The sequence below is a fragment of the Bombina bombina genome, chromosome 2, assembly GCF_027579735.1.
Source record: "Bombina bombina isolate aBomBom1 chromosome 2, aBomBom1.pri, whole genome shotgun sequence".
Lineage (NCBI taxonomy): Eukaryota > Metazoa > Chordata > Amphibia > Anura > Bombinatoridae > Bombina > Bombina bombina.
In genome coordinates, this window is record NC_069500.1 from 1,275,732,723 (window position 1) to 1,275,755,640 (window position 22,918).

Consider the following 22,918-nt stretch of genomic DNA (forward strand, 5'->3'; position numbering starts at 1 on the left):
ATGCCTATAAATACACCCCTCACCACACCCACAATGAAGTAAGTTTGTGCTAAGATTTCTACGTTGATATGCGCTTCTCAGCATTGTTGAAGCCCGATTCCTCTCAGAGTACAGCGAATGTCAGAGGGACGTGAAGGGAGTATCACTTATTTCACTTATTTGAATACGATGATTTCCCTAACGGGGGTCTATTTCATTGGTTCTCTGTTATCGGTCGTAGAGATTCATCTCCTACCTCCCTTTTCAGATCAACGATATACTCTCAATTTACCATTACCTCTACTAATAACTGTTTTAGTACTGGTTTGGCTATCTGCTATATGTGGATGGGTGTCTTTTGGTAAGTATGTTTTCATTACTTAAGACACTCTCAGCTATGGTTTGGCACTTTATGCATTTATATAAAGTTCTAAATATATGAATTGTACTTATATTTGCCATGAGTCAGGTTCATGTATTTCCTTCTGCAGACTGTCAGTTTCATATTTGTGGAATGTAAACATTTTAAGAAATTTTTTTCTTACCTGGGGTTTAGTCTTTTTTCAATTGACCACTTCTTGCAATTGCGTGTATTAGGCCCGCGGGTGTGTCAAATGCTAAACTTTATTGTGTCATTCTTGGCGCAAGAAATTTTTGGTGCGAAAAAATACGTTTATGACGCAACTTCGTCATTTCCGGCGTCATATGTGACGCTGAGACCTTTCACACGGCGGCGTCATTAGTAACGCAAGTTTGTCGTTTCCGGTTATTTTTGGTGCCAAAAAAGAGTTTACGTTACATTGTGCGTCATACTTAGCGCCAAACTTTTTCATTATTTCAATACCCCATTGATGTTTGCCTCTTGCTTTTTGCTATCAGAGGCCTATGCTATTGCATTTTTTCCCATTCCTGAAACTGTCATATAAGGAAATAGATAATTTTGCTTTATATGTTGTTTTTTTCTCATACATTGTGCAAGATGTCCCAATCTGATCCTGCCTCAGAAGTTTCTGCTGGAACATTGCTGTCTGACTTTGGTTCTACCAAAGCTAAGTGCATTTGTTGTAAAATTGTAGACATTATTCCACCGAATGCCATTTATAATAGTTGTCATGATAAACTTTTAAAGGCAGATAGTGTTTCCATCAGTAATAGTACATTGCCAGTTGCAGTTCCTTCAACTTCTAATGTGCATGATATACCTGTAAATTTTAAAGAATTTGTTTCTGATTCTATTATGAAGGCTTTGTCTGCATTTCCACCTTCTAATAAACGTTAAAGGTCTTTTAAAACTTCTTATTTAGCTGATGAAATTTCAAAGGACCAACAACATAATAATTTATCCTCTTCTGATGAGGATCTATCTGATTCAGAATATCCTTCCTCAGACATTGACACTGACAAATCTACTTATTTATTTAAAATAGAGTATATGCATTCTTTATTGAAAGAAGTGTTAATTACTTTGGATATTGAGGTAACCAGTCCTATTGACGTTCAGTCTAATAAACGTTTAAATGCTGTTTTTAAACCTCCTGTGGTTTCTCCAGGGGTTTTTCCCATTCCTGAGGCTATTTCTGATATGATTTCTAGGGAATGGAATAAGCCAGGTACTTCTTTTATTCCTTCTTCAAGGTTTAAAAAATTGTATCCTTTACCAGCAAAATCTATAGAGTTTTGGGAAAAAATCCCCAAAGTTGATGGGGCTATTTCTACTCTTGCTAAATGTACCACTATTCCTATGGAAGATAGCACTTCCTTTAAGGATCCTTTAGATAGGAAGCTTGAATCTTATCTAAGGAAGGCCTATTTATATTCAGGTCATCTTCTCAGACCTGCTATTTCTTTGGCTGATGTTGCGGCTGCATCAACTTTCTGGTTGGAAAATTTAGCGCAACATGAATTGGATTCTGACATATCTAGCGTTATTCGCTTACTGCAACATGCTAATCATTTTATTTGTGATGCCATTTTTGATATTATCAAAACTGATGTTAGATCTTTAGCTGTATTAGCTAGAAGAGCTTTGTGGCTTAAGTCTTGGAATGCTGATATGACATCTAAATCTAGATTACTATCTCTTTATTTCCAAGGTAATAATTTTTTTGGTTCTCAGTTGGATTCTATTATTTCAACTATCACTGGGGGAGAAGGAGTTTTTTTGCCTAAGGATAAAAAACCTAAGGGTAAACCTAAGGCTTCTAACCGTTTTCGTTCCTTTCGTCAGAATAAGGAACAAAAACTCAATCCTCCCCCCAAGGAATCTGCTTCCAATTGGAATAAATCCAAGCCATTTAAGAAACCAAAGTCAGCCCCTAAGTCCACATGAAGGTGCAGCCCTCATTCCAGCTCAGCTGGTAGGGGGCAGATTAAGGTTTTTCAAGGATTTTTGGATAAAATCTGTCCAAAATCATTGGATTCAGAGCATTGTCTCTCAAGGGTATCGAATAGGTTTCAGAGTAAGACCTCCTGTGAGAAGATTTTTTCTCTCACGCATCCCTGTAAATCCAGTAAAAGCTCAGGCTTTTCTGAAGTGTGTTTCAGACCTGGAGTCTTCAGGGGTAATCATGCCAGTTCCTCCTCAGGAACAAGGTTTGGGGTTTTATTCAAACCTATTCATTGTACCAAAGAAAGAAAATTTATTCAGACCAGTTCTGGATCTAAAAATTTTGAATTGTTATGTAAGAGTACCAACTTTCAAGATGGTGACTATAAGGACTATTCTGCCTTTTGGTCAGCGAGGACATTATATGTCCACAATAGACTTGCAGGATGCATACCTTCATATTCCGATTCATCCAGAACACTATCAGTTTCTGAGATTCTCTTTTCTAGACAAGCATTACCAATTTGTTGCTCTTCCATTTGGCCTAGCAACAGCTCCAAGAATCTTTTCAAAGGTTCTGGGTGTCCTACTATCTGTAATCAGAGAACAGCGTATTGAGGTGTTCCCTTATTTGGACGATATCTTGGTACTAGCTCAGTCTTTATGTACTGCAGAATCTCACACAAATCAACTAGTGTTGTTTCTTTGGAAACATGGTTGGAGGATCAATTTACCAAAAAGTTTCTTGATTCTTCAGACAAGGGTCACCTTTTTAGGCTTCCAGATAGATTCAGTGTTCATGACTCTGTCTCTAACAGACAAGAGACATTTAAAATTGGTCGCAGCATGCCGGCACCTTCAGTCTCAGTCATTCCCTTCAGTGGCTATGTGCATGGAAGTTTTAGGTCTCATGACTGCAGCATCGGACGCAATCCCCTTTGCTCGTTTTCACATGAGACCTCTACAGCTTTGTATGCTGAATCAATGGTACAGGGATTATACAAAAATATCACAATTAATATCCTTGAATCCCATTGTACGACACTCTCTGACATGGTGGATAGATCACCATTGTTTGGTTCAAGGGGCTTCTTTTGTTCGGCCATATTAAGCCTGTCATTAAGTCAATTTCTCCTCCTTGGAGTCTTAATTTGGTTCTGAAGGCTTTACAGGCTCCTCCATTTGAACCTATGCATTCTTTGGACATTAAACTACTTTCTTGGAAAGTGTTGTTTCTTTTGGCCATCTCTTCTGCTAGAAGAGTTTCTGAGTTATCTGCTCTTTCTTGTGAATCTCCTTATCTGATTTTTCATCAGGATAAGGCAGTTTTGAGGACTTCTTTTCAATTTTTACCTAAAGTTGTGAATTCTAACAACATTAGTAGAGAAATTGTTTTTCCTTCCTTATGTCCTAATCCTAAGAATTCTTTGGAGAGATCCTTACATTCTTTGGATGTGGTAAGAGCTTTGAAATATTATGTGGAAGCTACTAAAAATTTCAGGAAGACTTCCAGTCTATTTGTTTTATTTTCTGGTCCTAGGAAAGGTCAGAAGGCTTCTGCTATTTCCTTGGCTTCTTGGTTGAAACTTTTGATTCATCAAGCTTATTTGGAGTCGGGTCAGGCCCCGCCTCAAAAAATTACAGCTCATTCTACTAGATCTGTCTCCACTTCATGGGCTTTTAAGAATGAAGCTTCAGTTGATCAGATTTGCAAAGCGGCAACTTGGTCCTCTTTGCATACATTTACTAAATTCTACCGTTTTGATGTATTTGCCTCTTCAGAACTGAGGTGTGTATATAATAGTGCTCTTAATTAATATATCTGGATAAACTTTTAATATCACCAATGAGCAGACCAGCTATATATCTAGATCTACAGACTGGAACATTATTTGGGCTGCTGTACTTAGGGTGGTCTAGCTCTCGCAGAAATTATAGGAGAGTTGGCGAGTATCACAAGGTAGTACTGAGTAGATAAATTGGGTTCAATTAGAGTAGGCTTGTATTGCAAGGCACACTATAAGAGAAAGAGTTGGCCTACCCTTGTGCTATCTCGATATGCATTTATAGTGTGGCGGAAACAAAAAAAAGCCATGGCAAAATAGAATAAGCATGTAGGGGAAGTAAATGTATGCTCAGTACTCTACTGAAAGGTATGTGTGGCAAACTAAATGTACTAGTCCCTGGAAATCATGAAGCTTGCAGTAAGAGGCACATCCGCACTGGATGTGAGGGGCACAGGAAGGGCCAAGAGTAAACATAATATGCAACAGTGCAATCATCCCTGCTCACAGTGCAAATTAAAATAATAACAACAAAACTCTATATTACAGAAACAGAAACAAAGAGAGAATAAAGAGGCTGTTCAGTAGAAATCAGCTAATGTTGAGATAGTCTCTCCTCGTGGTATGAGAAATTAAACTAGAGAACAGTTAGAGGGCCCCCTCTATTTATGTATATTTTTAATATATATATATATATATATATATATATACATCGCCTTTGCATAGAAATTATTTTTTATTTGTTATTCCCCTCTTTTTTTTAAATGTTTTCTAGTGCACATCTGTTTTTTTGTGCGCACATTTTTTTCTTTGAGTTTTCTTGTCTGTTAAGCACATCAGCTTTTGAGCCTGTGTGCACCGGGATAGCGTACATATGTCTCGGGATAGTTAGTTAGCGCTGTTTGCTCTCTAGAGGTCTTTTATCCTGCATGTTGAATTAGTGTGCCTTGTACGTTTTTTAAAGAGCTGCTTTTGATATGGGTAAATATTTCCCCTTTCTTCTTCTTTTTTGGGGATATAATTACATGTTTTATTTTATGTGCACATTACTATTTTTGTAGTTTTCTGCTGTTATGGAGTCTTCTGATTCTGTCCCTAAACCTACTTTAGAAGCTGACCCTCTGAACACTCTCCTACCAGTGTGTTAAATGTGTTTATTAGAAACAGGCTAAGGTATTACCTCCAGCACATTTAAGTAACATGTGTTTAAATGTTTTAATGCATTTAGACCAATGTAATCTGCTCTTGTTTCTGTTTGTTCCTTACAAGGGAGTTCTTCATATTTTGCTGCCAGCTATGCCTCCTTTAGGTAAGAGTGAAAGGTAAGTCCATAATTTACCTTCTACTAGCAATATGCCTCCTAAGGTTAATGATTCTAGTCATGAAGCTGCTGAATACTCAGCAGGAGAGGTTTTTTCTGATGATCAAGGTTTTTCCTCTGACCAGGAATCAGAGTTATCCTCTTTCTTATTTTATGTTGAACATATTTACTTTTTTTTTTTTTAAACTTTTAAATATCGTTTATTGAAAGTCTAAGACATACATTTTCAAGCAATGTCATTAAAGGGACACTGAACCCAAATTTTTTCTTTCGTGATTCAGATAGAGCATGACATTATAAGCAACTTTCTAATTTACTCCTATTATCACATTTCTTTCATGTAATTAGCAAGAGTCCATGAGCTAGTGACGTATGGGATATACATTCCTACCAGGAGGGGCAAAGTTTCCCAAACCTCAAAATGCCTATAAATACACCCCTCACCACACCCACAATTCAGTTTTACAAACTTTGCCTCCGATGGAGGTGGTGAAGTAAGTTTGTGCTAGATTCTACGTTGATATGCGCTCCGCAGCAAGTTGGAGCCCGGTTTTCCTCTCAGCGTGCAGTGAATGTCAGAGGGATGTGAGGAGAGTATTGCCTATTTGAATGCAGTGATCTCCTTCTATGGGGTCTATTTCATAGGTTCTCTGTTATCGGTCGTAGAGATTCATCTCTTACCTCCCTTTTCAGATCGATGATATACTCTTATATATACCATTACCTCTGCTGATTCTCGTTTCAGTACTGGTTTGGCTTTCTACAAACATGTAGATGAGTGTCCTGGGGTAAGTAAGTCTTATTTTCTGTGACACTCTAAGCTATGGTTGGGCACTTTGTTTATAAAGTTCTAAATATATGTATTCAAACATTTATTTGCCTTGACTCAGAATGTTCAACTTTCCTTATTTTCAGACAGTCAGTTTCATATTTGGGATAATGCATTTGATTTAATCATTTTTTCTTACCTTCAAAAATTTGACTCTTCCCTGTGGGCTGTTAGGCTCGCGGGGGCTGAAAATGCTTCATTTTATTGCGTCATTCTTGGCGCGGACTTTTTTGGCGCAAAAAATTCGTTTCCGTTTCCGGCGTCATACGTGTCGCCGGAAGTTGCGTCATTTTTTGATGTTATTTTGCGCCAAAAATGTCGGCGTTCCGGATGTGGCGTCATTTTGGCGCCAAAAAGCATTTAGGCGCCAAATAATGTGGGCGTCTTATTGGCGCGAAAAATATGGGCGTCGCTTTTGTCTCCACATTATTTAAGTCTCATTTTTCATTGCTTCTGGTTGCTAGAAGCTTGTTCTTTGGCATTTTTTCCCATTCCTGAAACTGTCATTTAAGGAATTTGATCAATTTTGCTTTATATATATGTTGTTTTTTCTCTTACACATTGCAAGATGTCTCACGTTGCATCTGAGTCAGAAGATACTACAGCAAAATCGCTGTCTAGTGCTGGATCTACCAAAGCTAAGTGTATCTGCTGTAAACTTTTGGTAGCTATTCCTCCAGCTGTTGTTTGTATTGATTGTCATGACAAACTTGTTAAAGCAGATAATATTTCCTTTAGTAAAGTACCATTGCCTGTTGCAGTTCCTTCAACATCTAAGGTGCAGAATGTTCCTGATAATATAAGAGATTTTGTTTCTGAATCCATAAAGAAGGCTATGTCTGTTATTTCTCCTTCTAGTAAACGTAAAAAATCTTTTAAAACTTCTCTCCCTACAGATGAATTTTTAAATGAACATCATCATTCTGATTCTGATGACTCTTCTGGTTCAGAGGATTCTGTCTCAGAGGTTGATGCTGATAAATCTTCATATTTATTTAAAATGGAATTTATTCGTTCTTTACTTAAAGAAGTACTAATTGCTTTAGAAATAGAGGATTCTGGTCCTCTTGATACTAATTCTAAACGTTTGGATAAGGTATTTAAAGCTCCTGTGGTTATTCCAGAAGTTTTTCCTGTTCCTAATGCTATTTCTGCAGTAATTTCCAAAGAATGGGATAAATTGGGTAATTCATTTACTCCTTCTAAACGTTTTAAGCGATTATATCCTGTGCCGTCTGACAGATTAGAATTTTGGGACAAAATCCCTAAAGTTGATGGGGCTATTTCTACCCTTGCTAAACGTACTACTTTTCCTACGTCAGATGGTACTTCGTTTAAGGATCCTTTAGATAGGAAAATTGAATCCTTTCTAAGAAAAGCTTATCTGTGTTCAGGTAATCTTCTTAGACCTGCTATATCTTTGGCTGATGTTGCTGCAGCTTCAACTTTCTGGTTGGAAACTTTAGCGCAACAAGTAACACATCATGATTCTCATGATATTATTATTCTTCTACAGCATGCTAATAATTTTATCTGTGATGCCATTTTTTATATTATCAGAGTTGATGTCAGGTTTATGTCTCTAGCTATTTTAGCTAGAAGAGCTTTATGGCTTAAAACTTGGAATGCTGATATGGCTTCTAAATCAACTTTACTTTCCATTTCTTTCCAGGGTAACAAATTATTTGGTTCTCAGTTGGATTCCATTATTTCAACTGTTACTGGTGGGAAAGGAACTTTTTTACCACAGGATAAAAAATCTAAAGGTAAAAGCAGGGCTAATAATCGTTTTCGTTCCTTTCGCTTCAACAAAGAACAAAAGCCTGATCCTTCATCCTCAGGAGCAGTTTCAGTTTGGAAACCATCTCCAGTCTGGAATAAATCCAAGCCAGCTAGAAAGGCAAAGCCTGCTTCTAAGTCCACATGAAGGTGCGGCCCTCATTCCAGCTCAGCTGGTAGGGGGCAGGTTACGTTTTTTCAAGGAAATTTGGATCAATTCTGTTCACAATCTTTGGATTCAGAGCATTGTTTCAGAAGGGTACAGAATTGGTTTCAAGATGAGACCTCCTGCAAAGAGATTTTTTCTTTCCCGTGTCCCAGTAAATCCAGTAAAAGCTCAAGCATTTCTGAAATGTGTTTCAGATCTAGAGTTGACTGGAGTAATTATGCCAGTTCCAGTTCCGGAACAGGGGATGGGGTTTTATTCAAATCTCTTCATTGTACCAAAGAAGGAGAATTCCTTCAGACCAGTTCTGGATCTAAAAATATTGAATCGTTATGTAAGAATACCAACGTTCAAGATGGTAACTGTAAGGACTATCTTGCCTTTTGTTCAGCAAGGGAATTATATGTCCACAATAGATTTACAGGATGCATATCTGCATATTCCGATTCATCCAGATCATTATCAGTTCCTGAGATTCTCTTTTCTGGACAAGCATTACCAGTTTGTGGCTCTGCCGTTTGGCCTAGCTACAGCTCCAAGAATTTTTACAAAGGTTCTCGGTGCCCTTCTGTCTGTAATCAGAGAACAGGGTATTGTGGTATTTCCTTATTTGGACGATATCTTGGTACTTGCTCAGTCTTTACATTTAGCAGAATCTCATACGAATCGACTTGTGTTGTTTCTTCAAGATCATGGTTGGAGGATCAATTTACCAAAAAGTTCTTTGATTCCTCAGACAAGGGTAACCTTTCTGGGTTTCCAGATGGATTCAGTGTCCATGACTCTGTCTTTAACAGACAAGAGACGTCTAAAATTAATTGCAGCTTGTCGAAACCTTCAGTCACAATCATTCCCTTGGGTAGCCTTATGCATGGAAATTCTAGGTCTTATGACTGCTGCATCGGACGCGATCCCCTTTGCTCGTTTTCACATGCGACCTCTTCAGCTCTGTATGCTGAAGCAATGGTGCAAGGATTACACGAAGATATCTCAATTAATATCTTTAAAACCGATTGTTCGACACTCTCTAACATGGTGGACAGATCACCATCGTTTAATTCAAGGGGCTTCTTTTGTGCTTCCGACCTGGACTGTAATTTCAACAGATGCAAGTCTCACAGGTTGGGGAGCTGTGTGGGGATCTCTGACGGCACAAGGAGTTTGGGAATCTCAGGAGGTGAGATTACCGATCAATATTTTGGAACTCCGTGCAATTTTCAGAGCTCTTCAGTTTTGGCCTCTTCTGAAGAGAGAATCGTTCATTTGTTTTCAAACAGACAATGTCACAACTGTGGCATACATCAATCATCAAGGAGGGACTCACAGTCCTCTGGCTATGAAAGAAGTATCTCGAATTTTGGTTTGGGCGGAATCCAGCTCCTGTCTAATCTCTGCGGTTCATATCCCAGGTATAGACAATTGGGAAGCGGATTATCTCAGTCGCCAAACGTTGCATCCGGGCGAATGGTCTCTTCACCCAGAGGTATTTCTTCAGATTGTTCAAATGTGGGAACTTCCAGAAATAGATCTGATGGCGTCCCATCTAAACAAGAAACTTCCCAGGTATCTGTCCAGATCCCGGGATCCTCAGGCGGAGGCAGTGGATGCATTATCACTTCCTTGGAAGTATCATCCTGCCTATATCTTTCCGCCTCTAGTTCTTCTTCCAAGAGTAATCTCCAAGATTCTGAAGGAATGCTCGTTTGTTCTGCTGGTAGCTCCGGCATGGCCTCACAGGTTTTGGTATGCGGATCTTGTCCGGATGGCCTCTTGCCAACCGTGGACTCTTCCGTTAAGACCAGACCTTCTGTCACAAGGTCCTTTTTTCCATCAGGATCTGAAATCCTTAAATTTAAAGGTATGGAGATTGAACGCTTGATTCTTGGTCAAAGAGGTTTCTCTGACTCTGTGATTAATACTATGTTACAGGCTCGTAAATCTGTATCTCGAGAGATATATTATAGAGTCTGGAAGACTTATATTTCTTGGTGTCTTTCTCATCATTTTTCTTGGCATTCTTTTAGAATACCGAGAATTTTACAGTTTCTTCAGGATGGTTTAGATAAGGGTTTGTCCGCAAGTTCTTTGAAAGGACAAATCTCTGCTCTTTCTGTTCTTTTTCACAGAAAGATTGCTATTCTTCCTGATATTCGTTGTTTTGTACAAGCTTTGGTTCGTATAAAACCTGTTATTAAGTCAATTTCTCCTCCTTGGAGTTTGAATTTGGTTCTGGGAGCTCTTCAAGCTCCTCCTTTTGAACCTATGCATTCATTGGACATTAAATTACTTTCTTGGAAAGTTTTGTTCCTTTTGGCCATCTCTTCTGCCAGAAGAGTTTCTGAATTATCTGCTCTTTCTTGTGAGTCTCCTTTTCTGATTTTTCATCAGGATAAGGCGGTGTTGCGAACTTCTTTTGAATTTTTACCTAAAGTTGTGAATTCCAACAACATTAGTAGAGAAATTGTGGTTCCTTCATTATGTCCTAATCCTAAGAATTCTAAGGAGAAATCGTTGCATTCTTTGGATGTTGTTAGAGCTTTGAAATATTATGTTGAAGCTACGAAATCTTTCCGTAAGACTTCTAGTTTATTTGTTATCTTTTCCGGTTCTAGAAAAGGCCAGAAAGCTTCTGCCATTTCTTTGGCATCTTGGTTGAAATCTTTAATTCATCTTGCCTATGTTGAGTCGGGTAAAACTCCGCCTCAAAGAATTACAGCTCATTCTACTAGGTCAGTTTCTACTTCCTGGGCGTTTAGGAATGAAGCTTCGGTTGACCAGATTTGCAAAGCAGCAACTTGGTCCTCTTTGCATACTTTTACTAAATTCTACCATTTTGATGTATTTTCTTCTTCTGAAGCAGTTTTTGGTAGAAAAGTACTTCAGGCAGCGGTTTCAGTTTGAATCTTCTGCTTATGTTTTTCGTTAAACTTTATTTTTGGGTGTGGATTATTTTCAGCAGGAATTGGCTGTCTTTATTTTATCCCTCCCTCTCTAGTGACTCTTGTGTGGAAAGATCCACATCTTGGGTAGTCATTATCCCATACGTCACTAGCTCATGGACTCTTGCTAATTACATGAAAGAAAACATAATTTATGTAAGAACTTACCTGATAAATTCATTTCTTTCATATTAGCAAGAGTCCATGAGGCCCGCCCTTTTTTTGTGGTGGTTATGATTTTTGTATAAAGCACAATTATTCCAATTCCTTATTTTATATGCTTTCGCACTTTTTTATCACCCCACTTCTTGGCTATTCGTTAAACTGAATTGTGGGTGTGGTGAGGGGTGTATTTATAGGCATTTTGAGGTTTGGGAAACTTTGCCCCTCCTGGTAGGAATGTATATCCCATACGTCACTAGCTCATGAACTCTTGCTAATATGAAAGAAATGAATTTATCAGGTAAGTTCTTACATAAATTATGTTTTTCTTCATTCTCTTGGTATCTTTATTTGAAATGCAAGAATTTAAGTTTAGATGCTGGCCCATTTTTGGTGAACAACCTGGGTTGTTCTTGCTGATTGGTGGATACATTCATCCACCAATAAAAAAGTGCTGTCCATAGGTCTGAACCAAAAAAAGCTTAGATGCCTTATTTTTCAAATAAAGCAAATAGCAAGAGAAAGAAGAAAAATTGATAATAGGAGTAAATTAAAAAGTTGCTCAACTATCTGAATCATGAAAGAAAAAAATTGTTCAGTGTCCCTTTAAGAATCATTAACATGTTACAGTTGCTCTTTGACAAAACTATTTTCATCTGTGATGCCATTGTGCTATTGTGGGAATTTTGTCGGATTTCCAATTTCTTGCTATAATGACTTTAAAGCTGCTGCTTAGGATATTGAATAATTTCCTTTTCGGTGTGACAATTTTTTTGGGAGTTTTATTAAAAAGCCATAGGCATGGGTCAAGAGGGGTAGATGTATCTAGGATTTTACTTGTTTCTTGTGATATCCGTGTCCATATGTCAGTTAATGTAGGGCATAGCCACCAAATGTGGCCCATGTGGCCTGTGGGAGATCCGCATCTCCAACAGTTTGCAGAGGTGAGATTGTATAATGTTTGGCATCTAGCTGGTGTTATGTACCATCTTTGTATTATTTTTAGATTAAGTTCCAGGTATCTACAGGAGATTGAAGATTTGTTAATACTTGTAAAAATATGTAGTGAATCCGCATGTGTAATCTCTATTCCCAATTCCGAGTTCCATCTGTCTATATAATATGGTGTATGACCGGGAGGTAGTTGTTGTAATATGAAATATGTGAGTGAGAGAGCGTGTCTGGTGGGGGATGCTTTTGCACATATAGATTCAAAGGTTGTTAATGATCTTATCATGTTCCTGTTCTGAGGGTGTGTTGATATGTATGAAATGCATTGCCTGTGGAATAGCCAGTTGGTGAAGGCCTAGTAGTTTCTTTGGGCATGAAAGTCCTGGGGTGAATTCCACATTATGTATTAAGGGTGTTAAAGGTAAAATATGGGGGCATTCTATTAAAATTTTATCCCAGATAGTAAATGTTTCTGTTATAACTTGTGTAAATTCTTTAATCAATGTGTTTCTATCTTTTGGAGTCCAGCATAGTGCTCCTAGGTGGGTATTTTGTGCTATGTTGTGTTCAAGTTGAACCCAGATCTTGTTGTGTGAATACCAATCAATAATACTTTGGAGATAGGTTGCTTGTCTGTATTTATGAAGGTCAGGGACTCCGAAGCCGCCTGTTGTTATTGGGAGGAGCATCATTTTTTTACTAATCCGGGCTTTAGATTGTCTCTAGATGAATTTGAATATTTTGTTCTGAAATGAAGGTAATCAGGTATTTAGTAGTGGAATAGGGAGGGTCTGGAAGATGTACAATACTTGTCTTATATGTTATTCTTGGGTGGATACTCATTTTAATAAGGTTAATTCTGCCTATCCAAGATGTGTATTTTCTCATCCAGAAGGAGAGGTCTGCAGTGATAGTTGATAAGAGTGGTTTGTAGTTGACGTTAAAAAGATTGTCAGTGTTGGGGGTTAAGTATATCCCTAAGTATTTAAGAGAAGTTGATTGCCATTTAAATGGGCATATGTTGTGAATTTGGTGTTCTTCTGTTAGGGGAAGGTTTATATTTAAAATTTCGGATTTGTTTATATTAATTAGGAAGTTTGACATATGGGCAAATTCTTCTAGTTGCTGTATAATGTGGGGTATGGAGGTTAGGCAGTTAGTTATACAGAACAACATGTCATCTGCGTATAACATTATTTTATGTTGTGTGTTCACTATTGTCAGTCCTGTAATAATAGGGTGTTCGCAAATTTTGAGAGCGAGTATTTCAATCATACATGCAAAAGTAGCAGGGATAGGGGACAGCCCTGCCTGGTGCCGTTTGTGATATTGAAGGGAGCTGAGAGCGAGCCATTAACTCGAACACGTGCTGAGGGGGATGAGTACATTGCAAAAGTTTTAGATATAAATTCTGGTCTGTGTGTGCAGTGGGGGATCACATCTGTAAAGAGTGCTGTGTGTGCAGAAGAGGATCACATTTCTTTATGGTGCTGTGTACAAGGGGAGATCACCCAACACAAAAAGCTGCGTTAAATAAGACATGCTGGTGCCCTATGTCAAAATTAATAGGACTGGAAAGGGTTAATGTCAGAGATTGAATTAAAAAGGGTAAGTAAATGGGGAGATAGAATGTCAGTATAGCGTTAGTGAAGCCGTCCGGGCCAGATGCTTTATCTGTTGGTAAGTCTTTAATGGTTTTTTGAATTTCATGGAGGGAAAATGGATTATCTAGAGTATTTTGTTGTTCTTGGGATATTTTGGGGCTTGGGATGTCTGATAGGTATTGGTAGGGTCTCCTGAGCCATTTTGGGCATGTAGAATGGTGTGTTTTAGAGAGATTATATAGGGTTTGATAGTATGTTCAAAAGCTTTCTGCAATGGTTGTGGTGTTATTATGGGTGGTGTTGTTGTGTGATTGGATCGATAGGATGTAAGTTCTGTTAGTTTAAATTTTCTTGCGAAAATTCTGCTGCATTTATTATTGCCTTCATAGTAAGTTTGGCGGAGTTTGAGAGCTAGTTGTTTGCATTCTCTGCCTAGGTAATGCCTAGGTAATGATTAACATTATTATTTTCTGTCTGAGGGTCTTTGAAAAGGTTTTTGTTTGTAGGGTCCATTTTAAGTTTTAAGTTTTAATTAAGTCAGAGACTTTGTTTAGAGGGTTGTTTAGGGTGATCCTTTGTTGTTTAATGAAGTGAGAATGAGCACTCAATTCTCTTCTCATATTGCTTTTATGGGCTTCCCAACTTGTTTGGAAAAGGGCTACAGTTTTTGTGTGGAGGGAAAAAGTATTCAGTTAAGGTCTTTTCTAATTTTTCACTGTATAGTGGGTGGTTCAGGAGCTCTTATTTAAGTCTCCATATGTAGGGTGTTGGTGATGCTGATGGCGATTGGATTGTGCATGATACCATTGAGTGGTCATTCCAAGTAGTAGGTAGGATGGAGGAATGAGTTGCATAAGCTAGGGAGTTAACATCTAGGAAGAAGTAATCAATTCGGGAAAATCGTGAGTGAGGGTGGGAGAATGTATAATCTGATGAGTCGGGGTGGTGTATCCTCCATTTATCGTGAACAGTAAGGTCTCTTTATTGATGATTAATTTTATTTATTAATCTGTGTGGGGTAGAGGAGGAACATTTAGAATGATCTAATAGGGGGCTCTAATGTCCTGTTTAAGTCTCCTCCCATGAGTAAAAGGCCTTTTGTTACTTCCAGTACTTTTTCTGTGAGGGTTGCTATAAATTTGTCTTGGTTTGTGTTATATAATTTACCTATTAAGATTAGGTATCTGCCCTCATTATCTTTATGTGTGTTGTATAGTTGGAAAGGTATTCCTTTTTTGATAAGTATTCCCACTCATTTGTTTTACTAGTGTTTTGGGCATAATAGGCTGATACAGATTTGTATAGGAAAGTCTTGGGCTCTTTGCCTTTTATGAAGTGGGATTCTTGTAGGAAGATTAAATTTCCTTTTTTATTTGCAAAATCTCTGAGTGCTTTATTTCTTTTATAAGGATTATTTAAGCTCTTTGTGTTAACTGTGAGGATATTAAGTTTTTTCTTTTATAGCTTAGACATGTAAGAACTGATTTATTAGGGGATATTTCATATTTGTAGCGAAGTCAGATTTATTAGGTGAGGGGATCGTTGAATCTTATTTGTGTCAGGAGTCTGATTTGGTGTCTGTGTGCTTAGGTTGAGTAAAAATCTTGTGAGATTGTACTGCTATACAGTAATAAGGGTAAAACAAAACATACAATAAAAAATACAATAAAAGTAAACAGTGTTTATTGGTTGAATTCCAAGAAATGATATAGATCCATTGAGGGAATGGTCCAACAACCGGTAGGACCATTAAGTATATCCATTAAGTAACAGTAGTAATAAAACATAGTAACTATAAATCTATACAAGTGTTAATACTCAGCTAATAAAAGATAGCTAATTCTTTGAAAAGCTATATAGTGGCATCTGATAAGATTAGGTTTTGTCTTATGTGATATATAAGGGGATACTTGTTATAAACCAGGACATTGTAATGCAACAGTTTAAACTGTGACATATTGGGCGAGATTACATATACGGCGCAGGCTTCAGCGAAAGTGCTGAAGCCCGCGCCGCCCGTAATTTCCCCTCATACTTCGGGGTATTACATATACCGTGCCGGCAGTTCATAAAGTGCAGTATGTCGGATAAACTAGTGATGTCCAGAAATGAGCGTAAATACAAATTTCTGGAGTCGCTAGTGACTTACGGCACTTTAGAAACTGCCGGCACCTAAGAAAATAATAATAAAAGAAAAATCTCCCGTAAAAGTCTAACCCGCCTCCCAAAAATAAACCTGACACATAAAAACCCCTATATCCGCCATCCAACCCACGTCGGAACTAATAATAAATATATTAACCCCTAAACCGACAACCCCCACAACACAATAAGCCTGATTAAACTATTAACCCCTAATCCGCAATTCACCCACATCGCAATCTACCTAATAAAAGTATTAACCCCTAAATACCCCAACCCCAACATCACAAACTACCAAATGTATTAACCCCTAATCCGCCATTAACCCACATTGCAAAGTCCCTATTTAAACTATTAACCCCTAAACCACCATTAACCGACACCGCAAACTACCTATCCAAGATGGCGTCCCTTCAATTCCGATTGGCTGATAAAATTCTATCAGCCAATTGGAATTAAGGTAGAAAAAATCTAATTGGTTGATGCAATCAGCCAATCAGATTGAAGTTCAATCCGATTGGCTGATCCAATCAGCCAGTCTTATTGAACTCACATTCTATTGGCTGATCGGAACAGCCAATAGAATGCGAGTTCAATACAATTGGCTGATTGGATCAGCCAATCGGATTGAACTTCAATCTGATTGGCTGATTTCATCAGCCAATCAGATTTTTTCTACCTTAATTCCGATTGGCTGATAGAATTCTATCAGCCAATCGGAATTGAAGGGACGCCATCTTGGATGACGTCCCTTAAAGGAACCTTCATTCGTCGTTAGTCCGTCGGTTGAAGAGGATGGCTCCATTGAAGATGGCTCCGCTCTGCTCCGGATGGATGAAGATTGAACACGCCGCCTGGATGAACACTTCTACCGGATGGAGGACCTCTTCTTGCCCCGCTTGGATGAAGACTTCTACCGGATGAAGGACTTCCTCTGCGCACCTTGGATGAAGAATTCGGCTCGGCTGAGTGAGGACGACTCAAGGTAGGATGATCTTCAGGGGGTTAGCGATAGGTGTTTTTAAGGGGGGTTTGGGTGGGTTAGAGTAGGGGTATGTGGGGGGTGGGTTGTAATGTTGGGGGTATTGTATTTTTATTTTCAGGTAAAAGAGCTGAATACTTTGGGGCAATGCCCCGCAAAAAGCCCTTTTAAGGGCTGGTAAAAGAGCTGATTACTTTTGTATTTTAGAATAGGGTAGGGAATTTTTTATTTTGGGGGGCTTTTTTATTTTATTAGGGGGCTTAGATTAGGTGTAATTAGTTTAAACTGCTTGTAATTCTTTTTTATTTTTTATAATTTAGTGTTTGTTTTTTTTGTATTATAGAATAGTTTATTTTATGGTATTTTATTTTAGGTAATTGTAGGTAATTTATTTAATTAATTTATTGATAGTGTAGTGTTAGGTGTATTTGTAACTTAGGTTCAGATTTATTTTACAGGTAATTTTGTAGTTATTTTAACTAGGTAGCTATTAAATAGTTATTAACTATTTAATTGCTATTGTACCTAGTTAAAATAAATACAAAGTTGCCTGTAAAATAAATATAATTCCTAAAATAGCTACAATGTAATTATTAGTTATATTGTAGCTATATTAGGGTTTATTTTATAGGTAAGTATTTAGTTTTAAATAGGATTAATTTAGTCATTAATAGGAATATTATTTCGTTTAATTTAAATAATATTTATGTTAGGGGGGTGTTAGGGTTAGAGTTAGGTTTAGGGGTTAATAACTTTATTATAGTAGCGGCGACGGTGCGGACGGGAGATTAGGGGTTAATAATTGTAGGTAGGTGGCGGCGATGTTAGGGAGGGCAGATTAGGGGTTAATACTATTTATTATAGTGTTTGCGAGGCGGGAGTGTGGCGGTTTAGGGGTTAATACGTTTATTATAGTGGCGGCGAGGTCTGGTCGGCAGATTAGGGGTTAATAAGTGTAGGTAAGGTAGCGGCGACATTGGGGGGGCAGATTAGGGGTTAATAAATATAATATAGGGGTTGGCGGTGTTAGGGGCAGCAGATTAGGGGTTCATAGGGATAATGTAGGTGGCGGCGATGTCCGGAGCGGCAGATTAGCGGTTCATAGTATAATGCAGGTGTCAGCGATAGCGGGGGTGGCAGATTAGGGGTTAATAAGTGTAAGGTTAGGGGTGTTTAGACTCGGGGTTCATGTTAGGGTGTTAGGTGCAGACTTAGAGAGTGTTTCCCATAGGAAACAATGGGACTGCGTTAGGAGCTGAACGCTGCTTTTTTGCAGGTGTTAGATTTTTTTTCAGCCCAAACTGCCCCATTGTTTCCTATGGGGATATCATGCATGAGCACGTTTTCCCAGCTTACCGCTACCGTAAGCAACGCTGGTATTGAGGGTTGAAGTGGAGCTAAGTTAGGCTCAACGCACCCTTTTTTGAGCCTAACGCAGCACCTCAGACAACTCTAAATACCAGCTTTGTTGGAAGGGTGCGTTGGGAAAAAAAGCAGCGTGTTTTTACCGACAAAACTCTAAATCTAGCGGTAAGTTTAAATTAAGCTACAATTACAGAAAATAAAAAAATCGAATATTACAGAAAATATTAAACAAATGATCAAAAATTTAAAAATTAAACCTAATCCCTATGAAAATAAAAAAGCCCCCCAAAATAAAAACACCCCCTAATCTAATGCTAAACTACCAATAGCCCTTAAAAGGGCTTTTTGCAGGGCATTGCCCTGAGTTAAACAGCTCTTTTACATTAAAAATAAACAAAGTCCCCCTTAACAGTAAAACCCCCCACCCACCAAACCCCTCAAAATAAAAAAACAAACAATAAAAAACCTAAACTACCCATTGCCCATTTTGTATGGGCATTGCCCTTTAAAGGGCATTTGTATGGGCATTGCCCTTTAAAGGGCATTTAGCTCTTTTGCTGCCCTTAAAAGGGCATTTAGCTATTTTAAGAAGTTCCCATCCCTGATCTAAATAAAACAAACCCCAAATTTTTTTAAAAAAAACCTAAGTCTAACCCCCAGGTTGGTACTCACGGTTGCTGAAGTCCGGCGGAGAAGATCCTGTTCCAGGCGGGAAAGTTTTCTTCTAAGCGGCGACCTCTTCTTTCGTCTTCCAGGAACAAGCCGGCGCGGAGCAGAGGGCGGAGCTGATGACCGATGACTGTGGAACTGAAGACCGGCGACCCTGGAACTGAACACCGGCGACCCTGGAACTGAAGACAGGCGACCTCTGAGCCATGGAGCGTGGAGGATCCTCTTCGTACAATCTCCACCGTACACTGAATTGTGAATTCAAAGTACGCGATTAAAGATGGCATCCCTTGAATTCCTATTGGCTAATTTGATTCTTCAAATTCATATCAGCCAATAGGATTTGAGCTACTGAAATCCTATTGGCTGATTTGAACAGCCAATAGGATTTTAGTAGCTCTCATCCTATTGGAACAGGACCTTCTCATCCTATTGGAACAGGACCTTCTCCGCCGGACTTCAGCAACAGTGAGTACCAACTTGGAGATTAGACTTATTTATTTATTTTTAATCGGGGGGGGGGGGGGAGTTTATTTAGATTAGGGATGGGCACTTCTTAAAAGAGCTAAATGCCCTTATAAGGGCAGCAAAACAGCAAATTGCCTTTTTAAGGGCAATGTCCATACAATGCCCTTTTCAGGGCATGAGTAGTTTAGGTGTTTTAGCTTTTAGCTTTAAGGGCTATTGGTAGTTTAGCATTAGATTAGGGGGTGTTTTTATTTTGGGGGGCTTTTTTATTTTCATAGGGATTAGGTTTAATTTTTTTATTTTTGATAATTTGTTTATTAATTTCTGTAATATTAGTTTTTTTTATTTTCTGTAATTGCAGCTTAATTTAAACTTAGTTTTTTTTTATTTTTAAAGTAATGTTAGGTTTTTAATTTTAATAGTTAGTAACTTTAGTATTCAACGCCGCCCCCTGCAAACTCGCTGCCAATCGGCTGCCAGCAGGGAGGTGTCAATCAACCCGATCGTACTCGATCGGGTTGAAATGTGGTGATTCCTGTCTGCCAGCTCTGAGCAGGTGGACAGGGTTATGGCGCAGCGGTCTTTAGACCGCTGCTTCATAACTGCTGTTTCTGGCGATTCTGAAGACTCGCCAGAAACACGGGCCCACAAGCTCCATACAGAGCTTGATAAATGGGCCTCTAAGTCTTTCCTATACAAATTTGGATCAGCTTATTATGCCTAAAAAACTACTAAAACAAATGGAGTGGAAATACTTATCAAAAAAAGGAATACCTTTCCAACTATACAACACACATAAAGATAATGAGGGCAGATACCTAATCTTAATAGGTAAATTATATAACACAACAGTTACTCTGGTCTGCCTATATGCTCCAAACACAAAACAAGACAAATGTATAGCAACCCTCACAGAAAAAGTACTGGAAGTAATGAAAGGCCTTTTAATCATGGGAGGAGACTTAAACGCAACATTAGAGCCCCCTATTAGATAATTCTAACCGTTCCTCCTCTACCCCACACAGAACAATAAATAAAATTAAACGTCAATTAAGAGACCTTACTGTTCACGGTTGCTGATGTCCGGTGGAGAAGGTCCTGTTCCAATAGGATGAGAAGGTCCTTTTCCAATAGGATGAGAGCTACTGAAATCCTATTGACTGTTCAAATCAGCCAATAGGATTTCAGTAGCTCAAATCCTATTGGCTAATTTAAATTTGTAGAATCAAATCAGCTAATGGGAATTTAAGGGATGCCATCTTTAATTGCGTACCTTGAATTCACTATTCAGTGTACGGCGGAGATCGTATGAAGAGGATCCTCCACGCTCCATGGTTCCTTGATCGCCGGCCTTCAGTTCTAGGGTCGCCAGTCTTCAGTTCCAGGGTCGTCGGTCTTCAGCTCCGCAGTAATCGGTCTCCAGCTCCACCTGGGGGTTAGACTTAGGTTTTTTTTAAATTTTTTGGGGGGTTTGTATTATTTAGATTAGAGATGGTCACTTCTTAAAAAAGCTAAATGCCCTTTTAAGGACAATGAACAAACAAATGCCCTTTTCATGGCAATAGGTATTTTAGTTTTTTTAGTGTTAGGTTTTTTATTTTGGGGGGTTTGGTGGGTGGGGGTTTTTACTGTTAGGGGGGACTGTTTATTTTGAATGTAAAAGAGCTGTTTAACTTATGGCAATGCCCTGCAAAAAGCCCTTTTAAGGGCTATTGGTAGATTAGCATTAGATTAGGGGGTGTTTTTATTTTTTGGGGGCTTTTTTATTTTCATAGGGATTAGGTTTAATTTTTTTATTTTTGATCATTTGTTTATTATTTTCTGTAATATTAGTTTTTTTTATTTTGTGTCATTGTAGCTTAATTTAAACTTAGTTTTTCTATTTTTAAAGTAATGTTAGTTTTTTCTTTTTAATAGTTAGTAACTTTAATATTTTTTAATTTAGGTAATCTGGGTTAATTTAGGGGGTGGTAGGTTAAGGGGTGTTAGGTTAGGTGGCTTAGTACATTAATTATTTATTTGCGTTGTGGGCTTTGACAGTTTAGGGGTTAATAGATTTCATAGCATTGCATTGTGGGCTTTGGCAGTTTAGTGATTTAATAGATTTATTAGCATTGCGTTGTGTGGGTTTGGCGGGTTACGGGTTAATACTTTAATAGGTTTATTGCATTGTGGGTTAATGGTGGATTAGGGGTTAATAGTTTTATTAGGTAGTTTGCGATGTTGGAGTTGGCGGATTTAGGGGTTAATACTTTAATTATTAGTTGCAATGTCGATTTGATGGCGGATATAGGGGTTAATATACTTTATTAGTGATTGCAGTGGGGGATTGCGGTTGACAGGTAGATAGATATTACGCATGCATTAGGTGTTAGTTTATATTTTCAGGCAGTTATGAGAGTTACAGTGCTCAGATACTCTAATACTTGCTGCGGCTGCCTTTGTGTCGCGAGGTGAAAATAGAATAAAATGTCTCCATTTTCGCCACGTAAGTCCTTGCGCTGAATATGTGATACCGATTTGTGAGTAACAATTGCGGGCGACGGATGAAATATACGTGCCGCATTTATATGCGGCGCTGTATATTGGATACCAAAACCGCGTAAAAACCAGCGTCGCCTGTTTTTGTGGCGACGCCGCATTTGTAATGGAGCCTATTGTTGTATTTAAGTCAGACATACTGTACTTGACATTGGAAGGAGTGGAGTCTATAAGTTTGTATAAAAATACATACATAGAGTTCTGTCTCTCCGGCATGGAGTGATATGGTAACATCCAGTTCAGGTTTTTTCCCCGCTGGGGGTGAGGATATGTTGGGTCCATCTTTCTTTTTCTTTGGTTGAACAACCTGCCATGGCGGTCTTGGGAAGGGGCTGTTGTTGCTTCTGAGGTTGAGAGAAGGGAAATCAGTGGAAGTTGAAGCACATTAAATTCAACTGCGCTCAAGCAATCACGTTTACTTACAACCTGTAATATTCATACTACTTCCGATGTGTGGAAACAGCTGCAATAAACCTGATATCGCTCACACTCAACAGTTAGCGCGCCACTCGTAAACTTGCCCATAGTATTTGGCATTTCAACATTTTTTTCCTTGCAGTGTTTAATAGTCACGCAGTATACAAGTGAGATTTTTAAATCAGGATAGTTTTTTAATTATAAGTTTAGATTTAAACTTTAACGCATTAGCATGTAGCAAGCAGTTTTTAAGTGTTTTTCAATTATATGGCTTTGTGTACACAACTAAAACAATGACATAATATCGTTTGTACGTTATACATAAAACACTAGTAATATTCTATTTAAAATCCAAGCCAAATGTTACTAGGGAAGTGATTATAGCTGTATTGTTTTTTTTTTAAATAATTTGCTTTACTATTCAGGCAAATCTGGCCAACTGTAACTGCATTATCTAAATGAGTATAAGCTGAATTCGACTTTATTTCCTTTTT